The 6,102-nt window shown below is 32.2% G+C and overlaps 1 protein-coding gene across 2 annotated transcripts in view; it reads left to right on the top strand.

Annotated features, from left to right (window-relative positions):
• Positions 1-2,360: 2,360 nt before the first annotated feature.
• LOC131064911 (E3 ubiquitin protein ligase RIN2) overlaps positions 2,361-6,102 on the top strand; it is a 69,042-nt gene continuing 65,300 nt past the window's right edge. For both annotated transcript variants that reach the window (XM_057999241.2, XM_057999240.2), the window contains exon 1: positions 2,361-2,639. The gene's annotated coding sequence lies outside the window, so the exon portion shown is untranslated. The remainder of the gene's footprint in view (positions 2,640-6,102) is intronic.

Raw genomic sequence — 6,102 nt, 5'->3', positions numbered from 1 at the left:
CAATTTTTTAAAAAGAGTAGAAATGGCTTGCCTCTTCACATTTCCATTATTTCCCACTTACGAAAAACTATCTTCATTCACTGCCTCCTTGGAAGATCCTTCCTTGCCTCGATCACAAATGGAAATGCAGTTTGGGTGGTGAAAGGTGGACCAAATGAGTGCATAGATATGGAAATCCAAAACTGATGTTGAGAATCGATTGTTGGCCAAGTTTAACATCATAAGCCACTTGTTGGAGATAGGTTAAGACGCATTACAGTTCAACTAGTGAATTGCCTTTTCTGTTTTTGTATTGAAAATATATGAAGTACATATTTTGGGATTGTTCCTTTGTTAAAAAACAATGGAATGTTATTTTTAAAAACTTTTTTGCTATTTTTCATAAAAAGTTGAATTGGAAAGAACATCTCCCTAACTTTAGTTTACATGATGATATCATTGTAGATTCTATTAGACAAGTTATTTTAAGACATATTTAGAAAAGCTAGTTGTACTCTTATGTTCTCAAGCAATAATTTTTAGAAAATTGATATTTTAATTCTATACTCTAACATAGTTCTTCAAGTTGCTTTTTTATTTTCAAAGCTTCTAGACTTAGTCAAGAGAAATGTGTTGTACATTCCACAACTTCATCGAATTTAGGATCGGGCTACTCATCTTTAGAATAGTTACAATATGGATTTTTTGTAAAGCATTCCAACTATGTGATGCCTCTTCTATATAATGCCATTTGTTGGTCTTTGTAATTATGATCTTTTCTCCCTTCAGCTGCTTGTTGTTACTACTGCTTTTTGATGACATATCGTAATCCTTTTATGCTACATGTTATCTCTTTCAACTACTAATGGTAGGTGTTATACTTTGTACTCTTGCTTTGACTCAATAAAAAATCTAATCGTAATGTCATGTATATGATATTAAAGAAGCATCATTCAAGGACTACCTTCTTACTATATCTATTATTTCTTCTGTATATAATGTGGTGTGTCAATACGAAGAGAAACAAATAAATTAGTATTATATTTAAAAATAGTTTGTGACGATTAAGCCTTTGGAGTATTAGGATACTAGGATTATGCTTGTAATTTGTTATTTTTAGCATGATTTTGTCTTGATGATGTCATATTGTTCTAATTGAAAATAAAGTTTTGGTTTTTACAAAAGAAATTTGTCTAGAATCTATTTATGTAAGAAAAAATAGTGTAGTGTTAAGGTTAAGAGCTTGATATATAAGCGTTAAAGTAAGGAAATTTCTTAATTTCAAGTTAGATTCTTAGATTGAGGTAATAAGAGCAAAAAAAATGAATGTCAACTAATTAATTATAAGTGATGGCAAAAAATGTTGATTTAAGTGGTCAAATTGAATGCCAACTAGTTAATTACTAAATGTTGTTGATGTCTAATGCAAGCAAATGTGTGTGTCCAATCAATGCCTTTGTGGCGAGCCTTGATAATGAAGACTAATGGCTAATTACGCCAATAGGCGTCTATAGTGGAGCAACCCTTATAGGAGGTCATAAATAATTCACGAAAGAAGAAAACACAAAACTACTTGTTCGCGATTGCAACTTTCTATTTCTTGGAAATATTGGTGATACATAAATTTCTATTATTATTTGCTTTTAGTTGGATATCGCAAATGAATATGAATGCCTTTTTGAAAATGCTAACAATTTATAAATTTATATTTTTTTTCTTTTGACTTGTACATTACAAATGCAAATGAATATTTTTTGCTTTTAAAATAAAAATCTTGTTAACAAAGCTTCCTTGTGTTAGATTTCAAAAGTATCCAAAACAACTCAAAGCTTCCTTGTGTTGGATTTTCAAACGATTAACTTCAAAATATAATAATTTAAAATTGAAAAGAGACTTTACTAACAATCTAATCTCAAAAATAGAATCATAAATACAATCCCATTTAAAATATATATATTTTTAATTTGAAATGAAAAATTTAATATTACATCAAATAATAAAAAATTAAAATGATCAAATATATTAAAAATAAATTATATAACGTTAAAACATAGAATCTCTCTTTTATAATATAAACTTATTTAATGTGGAAGTCTAACATCCTATCATGGAAGAAAAAATAAATTTGTACCCCGTATTAAACAATAAACAATAGGTGCATAAAATTATTGTCACAAGAATCCCCCATAAAATATAGAATTAATGTCTTTCTTCAATCTAAAAAGGTAGCAATTTCACGACAGGGAACTATTGGAAATATTTTAGCAAATATTTCTTGAAAATTTGTACACACGGCAAAAATCCAACAGCGCATCGTAATGCATACGTGTCGAACACTTATACAGCTTAATGCTAACCTGTCGACAGCAATTTACTATTTGGGACACCATTATCCCCGGTATATAATATTTGCTTACGTACATTTGTATTTTATTTATTCCCCATTTTCTTGTCGCGAGTAATTAAAAAACTGAACCTTTTTTTTTCAATTACGAAGACCTGTGGGGTTTTGAACATGGAGCAAATGTGATTCCGAATTTCAACCCTGCAAGCCCAAATTTCAACAATTCTATGTGGACTGTCGCCATTGGATGTCCCTGTAACCTCGCAGGATGAGCAAATTCACTACGGCGAAGAAAGCCTGCGTCCGTTGAGCTCAGGTATGTGTAATTTGGCCGGGTTTAGTGTCTTTTATCTGCATGTTAAATTGGGGTTTGAAATCATATGAAAATATAGACGGATTTGGGATGTTAAACGTTTTGAAAGCCTGGCGATTGTAAGCTATTTTTTAAGAAATAATCTTGCTATAAAAAATTACGACTCAGGATCTATAGAAATTTCGATGAGAGGGTTCCATCGATATTAATTTTATGTATTTTGAATATTTCAATCCCTTTTTGACAAATAAATTGCCGCTAATGCAATAAAACTGATATTTTATGGTCGAAACCCTTATTATGAAATAGGACGCTTGAGGTACGACTCAAATTGTGGACAGTTTTTATACACATTGGCTAATGTTGGGAATTTTTTGGAATGATCATTTATTAGCATTTTAGCGAACAATTCTAGCTATATTTGGCAAATTTGCCTGTTAAACAATTGCCGATTTCAAGATCCAGTTGCAAATCTTTCTAGAAACTCATAGCAAAACTGCCTCTGTTAAAACTGTTTTAAGTGTCTTCTATTTCATGGAACTTATATACCACTCCAGGAATTGTAAATGGAAACAGTCAAAATTTTCTGGTAAAATAACTTAGCTTTCATTCATGATCCTATCTTTTGGGGTCGGTTGCCGTGGTATACTGGTTTCATTCATGATGTTATCTTCTTGGGTCCCTTGCTGTAGTAGATTGGACATGTATTTGTAGCAAACTCCTCCCAACAGCGCAAACATTCTGTTCTCACTAATGTAGGAGTTTGATGTCATTGTAACCGTTTCTTTTTCGACTCAAACATCATTATCAGCAACCAGATATTTTTGAAGTATAAATAAGCAAACGGTAATTAAATCGAATGATCATAGCAAAACACAATATGTAATTTGTGACGTTGTTTCCGTAATCATCAATAACAACAATTTCTGATTAACATGGCATTTACAAGCTTATCTTAAAAGACAGATTCCTGCTGCAAAATCCACATTGGACACTTATGTCTTCTCTGCCTAACTATATGACGTCACTTTAATGTTCTACACATTTTATCATTGGAAAAACACTCTTAACGAACCCATAAGTAAGTGTGCACAATCAACAGTTCGATAAAATATTTCCACACCTGTAACAAATATTGTCTATCCCTGCGAGTTCTTAATTGCCACATTCTGCGTTGAGATCATTGAGGGAAAAAATGGTCACCACTTATTTATACTCGGGATCATGGAGAGAAAAACTGATCATTGAAGTGCTTCACGAGGATTTTAATGCCTTTACATTGCCAATAAAAGCCAATGTTCCCTGTATGAATTAAAATTCAATTATGTTATCATAGGGGACACTTTTGATTTTTACAGTTCAGCTGGCATAGTCAACCTATTCAGCATATGCTTCTACAGCAATTACATACATTTTTTCTGATCTTAGGGTCTTTAGAGACTCCCTGGACAAATATTTGTGCTGTTGCAAACCTGGCATCTGTCAACTTGCACATCTATCCCTCTGGTCTTGTGACTTCTTCCACTGCTATGGTGCTACTGCACCATCTAATTAAGTATGTAAAATGGATTAAATTTGGTCATGACGACCCTGCTTTTTACTAATGATGTTCTCCATTGAGGCATTGACTCTACTCTGTTATATACTTATATGGCTGGGTTGGTTTTACATTTTCTTTAATATGGTATAGCAGGCACAATTGTGTAAAACTGACATATTCTAACTTGTTGTGTCAGTTAAAATGAGCATTCACCAACTGGAATATTCATGTTATTGATTCTGCACTCTATATTGGACATCCATGTTTTGAATATAAGAGAACTCTATAGCTTATTATTGGTAAATTATCAATTTATTGAGATTCGATTTGAGTTAATTGTGTTCTATATTTTTCATTGAAAACTTGCCACTAACTAGTTATTTATGTATTTATAATTTTTCTCTTAATATTGCTTTCTATATCTCATCCAGATTATCTAATTAGAGAATTGGGATTGTAATTACGGTATTACCTATAACTATCTTTTCAGATCTTATCCAATTAGAGAATTGGGATTGTAATTACATGGCACAACAACACGCAGATCTTGGATTCTTGAGTCTTGACTATCTAATTATTATGTTCTTTGCTTCTGGTATTCTTTCCACACTATTGGATTTCTTGAAATCTGCTTGCAATGAATTACATGATGCTTCAGTGCTAATAACATTGTACAAGTAGCTGGCATAGGTAGGTCCTTTTGATTCTAGTGAGAATGGTCTTTTAGTATTTTACTGTAATGAGGTGCAGCCTGAAAATGTGTGTTTAGTTAAGAAAGTCATTAAATCTTGAAGATTGTAATGTCCCTTACCTGATTAACACAATCAATTTATTTCAATATACTAAAATTGATTGAGAGACTAATCATGAAGCCAGTCACTGATATTCTTCAATTTATTAGTTATTAACAAGTGCTTATTTATTTTCCTCATTAGATGATCAATTTCATTATTAATAGTTCTTAATATAGATATCTGACCCTGCTATTACTTCAGTTTTAAGGGAGAACTGTATAAGTTGCCAAAGTGCTTAGAGACCAAATACATAGGTTCCCCCAAAGTTTACAGATCCAAGCCCTTACCCACCTTGGGTCTATAGACTATATATCCTCAAGGCTTATGGGTTGCTGATCCCCACCCTATCTTGGGACCTAACCTATTGCTTGGATTTAGACTGCCCCTCTTTGTAACATCTCATCCCATTTTCTTAAATACTGATAATAGCAGCAAGAGTGAATAGTTTATACGTTGTTTTCTCTTTAATGTTTATTTAAGAGTTCTTTCTGAATTTACAATCTAATGTTATATATATATATATATTTATGAATCAATTATATTACCTATTATATAAATTATTAACACCACCATTGCCTAAAGCACTAATCATTAGTCTATCTATAGGCTGTAAAGGCAGACAGGTCTGACATGCGTCAGATCTGGTCTGCCACTGTATATGAGATTAAGTATGACTGTCTTCCGTATTATAGTCTATATTAATATCACTATTAAATATTACTACTATATCCTGCAAAAGAATATTATCAGGTTGCATTTATTAAGCACATCCCGTGCATACTGCCAAGAACCAAGATGTTACTGCTTGTAACTTAATAGCAGTTCTGATCTGATCTGAACGATCTTTCCAGACTATTAGTTATAAATCAGAATTCTATTTTTATATACAACTTATTTCCAGATTCCGATTCAAACCCTTACATTATTCATAGTTAGATTATTTATTCCCTAATCTCCTTCGATTCAGACTAAGCCCGATTCTCAGTCGATATCTTCTTGTTCTTACCCCTCCTACCATGGAGGGAAAAACATCCACATATATACTTGCGTTTCTGACTGAAGAGGCACATAAGACATGTCCCATCCCTTGTGGTAGTCACCACTCTTCATAATGATTTCTAATCACGTTGGT

The sequence above is a fragment of the Cryptomeria japonica genome, chromosome 3, assembly GCF_030272615.1.
Source record: "Cryptomeria japonica chromosome 3, Sugi_1.0, whole genome shotgun sequence".
Taxonomy (NCBI): Eukaryota; Viridiplantae; Streptophyta; class Pinopsida; order Cupressales; family Cupressaceae; genus Cryptomeria; species Cryptomeria japonica.
This window is presented reverse-complemented; position numbering and strand designations above follow the sequence as displayed.